This window comes from Arachis hypogaea, chromosome 20, assembly GCF_003086295.3.
Source record: "Arachis hypogaea cultivar Tifrunner chromosome 20, arahy.Tifrunner.gnm2.J5K5, whole genome shotgun sequence".
Classification (NCBI taxonomy): domain Eukaryota; kingdom Viridiplantae; phylum Streptophyta; class Magnoliopsida; order Fabales; family Fabaceae; genus Arachis; species Arachis hypogaea.
Window position 1 is genome coordinate 49,972,744 of NC_092055.1, and position 3,527 is coordinate 49,976,270.

At 42.5% G+C, this 3,527-nt stretch overlaps 1 non-coding gene across 1 annotated transcript; it reads left to right on the forward strand.

Annotated features, from left to right (window-relative positions):
* The first annotated feature begins 2,302 nt into the window (after positions 1–2,302).
* Positions 2,303–2,409, forward strand: LOC112788049 (small nucleolar RNA R71). The gene has a single exon (XR_003195429.1). It is a non-coding gene; the product is annotated as a small nucleolar RNA R71 (small nucleolar RNA).
* Positions 2,410–3,527: the final 1,118 nt, after the last annotated feature.

The following is a 3,527-nucleotide window of genomic DNA, read 5'->3' on the forward strand; positions in this document are numbered from 1 at the left end:
TGGTTTGCTTTGAACACCAAACTTGTTCCTCACTATATACTGTACAATAAGGACTTCACCAAGTTTGGGTTGGAATTTATGAATATTGCTTTTTTTTACTATTTTCTAAAAACATATAAAGCATGGGTTGCCTCCCATGAAGCGCTTCTTTAGCGTCACTAGCTTGACGTTTTTCCCTCATCAGGGTGGTTGGTAGTGCTTAAAGTCCTCCCCTCTTGCTGTGGGCTTATATCCATTGGTTGGATCAATGATCTCCACATGTTCCAGGGAAAGAACTCTGTTGATAGTGAAGACCTTAGGTAACTGAGATGGTATAGTGGGGAGATTAGGGGGAATATCTGGGAAGTAAGCTGAGACAACTCTATCCCCTGGAGAGAAGTCTTCCGTAGGGATCTTCTTGTTCCTCCACCTCCTTGGTACCTTCTTCTTTGTTTCTTTTGAGGTTGCCTTCCCCTCGGTGACCTCTTTTTCTAAAGGAGTTGTGATGCTGTCTTTACCTGCCTCTAGAGGTTTAGGTTCCTCCAATTTTTCCTTGAGCTGTGGCAATTGCTGTTTTCCTTGTTTATCAATTAAGGGGATCTCAGAATGAACTGGCTGTGCTTCAGTGCTTGTCTCCTCTTTCAGTGTCTCATTGTCATTTGTGCTTAGTTCCTTGTCCTCTTGATCTGTTTCTTGTGAGAGTTTGAAAACATTGAAGCTGAGTCGTTCATCATGGATTCTCAATATTACCTCCCCTTTCTCTACATCGATAAGTGCTCTGGCCGTAGCTAGGAATGGTCTTCCCAATATGATTGGGTGAGTGTGACTCTCTTCCATGTCCAGGATGACAAAGTCTATTGGGAGAAAGTATTTCCCAACCTTTAGCAACACATTTTCCACCACTCCTATTGCTTGCTTTTGAGTTTTGTCAGCCAGTCTGATGATTACATCTGTGGGCATTATCTCATTGATCTGCAGCCTCTTCACCAGGGATAAGGGCAGTAAGTTGATGCTGGCCCCCAAATCACATAGTGCTCTATCAAACATAGTTTCACCTATGGCACAAGGGATGTGAAAACTCCCTGGGTCTCTTCTTTTTGTAGGCAACTCGGGTTGATTAAGGGCACTACATTCCTTGTTCATCACTATAGTCTGGCCTCCTTTGAGTGAGCTTTTCCTGGGAAGAAGTTCCTTCATATACTTGATGAATGCAGGAATTTGTTGAATTACCTTGATAAATGGTATGTTTACATGCAGAGATGCAAACAAGTCTAGGAACCTTGAGTATATTCTCTTTCCCACAGCACCATTGAGCAGTTGAGGGAAGGGTGCATAGAGCTTCAGCAGCTCTTGTTGTGAGATTTCTGGTTCTTGGTGATCTCTATCCTCCTCCTTTGTTGAGTTGTCTTCAGGTTGTTCAAAAAGTTTGCCTTGCTTGTCTTCAGTCTCTTGATCACTTGTAGTGACCATTTTGCAATCTTCCCATCTTACTTTCTTTGCTTCTCCTTTGGGGTTTTTCTCCGTGTCACTTGGGAAGCTATCGGTAGGTTTGGGAATCTTCTCAGCTAAACATCCCACCTGGAATTCCAGCTTCCTAATGGTCTCTCCCTGGTTCTTAATACTGGCTCGCACCTCCTCTTTGAACACCTTATTTTCTTGAATCTCTTGGCATATTCCTTCAAGTAAGGTTTCAATCTTAGAGAGCTTGTCATCAATTGATGGTTGATTCGGAGCAGATGTGCTGTTTTGGTTTTGATAGGCGTGTGGAGAGGTGTTGTTGTCGGGGTGTTGAGATGTCCTCTGTGTGAATTATTGGTGAGCTGCATTGTTGTTGGAGTTGTAACATCTCTGGTCTTGGTTTTGATCTTGCTGACTTTCCCACCGAAAGTTTGGGTGGTTTCTCCATCCAGAGTTGTAGGTCTTGGAGTATGGATCATAGTTTTGCCTTGGTGAATTTCCAATGTAGTTGGCTTGCTCCTGACTACCCTCTGCTTCTTCATTCACTTCTTCTTGGGTTGTTGATGAAGTGGAGATTGCTGCTACTTGGTTCCTCTCCATCTTCTTGGTGAGGTCAGCCAGCTGCTGGGTAATGAGCTTGTTTTGGGCCAACAGAGCATCTACATTGTTTAGCTCCATTACTCCTCTTGTGTTCCCTCTTTCGGAAGCATAGAAGTAGTCGTTCTCTGCTACTGTTTCAATAACATCTATGGCTTCTTCAATATTCTTCTTCTTGTTCAAAGATCCTCCGGATGAATGGTCTACGGCCTTCTTTGACTCATAAGAGAGCCCTTCATAGAAAATGTGCAGCTGCACCCATTCGTTGAACATATCTGGTGGGCACCTCCTTGTTAGGTCTTTAAACCTCTCCCATGCTTCATATAGAGTCTCACCATCTTGTTGCCTGAAAGTTTGGACCTCAGCTCTCAGCCTATTGATTCGTTGAGGAGGGTAAAATCTTGCTAAGAATTTGTTCACCACGTCTTCCCAAGTTGGCAAGCTTTCCCTTGGGAAAGATTTCAGCCACTTGGCTGCCTTGTCCCTGAGTGAGAATGGAAATAAGAGCAGTCTATAGGCGTCAGGATGAACACCATCAGGAAGGTGGTTAAATGTTGATTGGGATCTTCTTGAACACCTCCTTCAAACGAACAGTTGTTCTGAACAAGGGTGATGAGCTGTGGTTTAAGTTCAAAGTTGTTGGCATGGATTGTTGGCTTTTGGATGCTACTTCCACAATTCCCTAGGTTTGGATTGATGTAAGAGCCCAAAACTCTTCTATCCTCCCCAGCATGATTTGCTCTACCTCCTCCCCCATGGTTGTGATCCTCTTCTTCATGATGGTTTTCCATGTTGTCTTCCATGTTTGGTTCAAAGAATTCCTCTTCTTCCTCAGCACCAACCACTATCTTTCCTCTTGCCTCCCTCCTTAATCTAAGGAAGGTCCTCTCAGGTTCAGAATCGAAGGAAGTTGAAGCCCCGCTTCTTCTCCCTGTCATACAACCATCAAGTGCAAACAAGAAAAGATAGGTGCAGAAAGTATTTTTGTCAGAATTACTGTTAGTTGTGGGTGATGCAATATATCAAACAGTTAGTGGGTTAGCAAACAGAATTGAAAATAACAAAGTAAAACAAAAGAGTAGATGGGGAAGGGAAGAAGTTTAACTAAAACAGAAAGTAAATCACTCAAACAAAAAATGAAATTCACAAAATAAAATGCTCAATCTAGTGATCTTCCAATTTAATCATTGTGGATGCACAATCAATCCTCGGCAACGGCGCCATAAACTTGATGCGGGTGGAAACTGTCTCTCAACAAATTTCCTTCGGCAAGTGTACCGAATTTGTCGTCAAGTAAAAACTCACAATAGAGTGAGGTCGAATCCCACAGGGATTGATTGATCAAGCAACTTTAATTAGAAGAATGTTCTAGTTGAGCGAATCCAGAATTTGGGTTGAGAGTTGCAGAAAATAAAATGGCGGGAATGTAAATAAAAGAAAAGTAAATGCTAGAATTAAAGGACTGGAAGTAAATGACTGAAAGTAAATTGTAG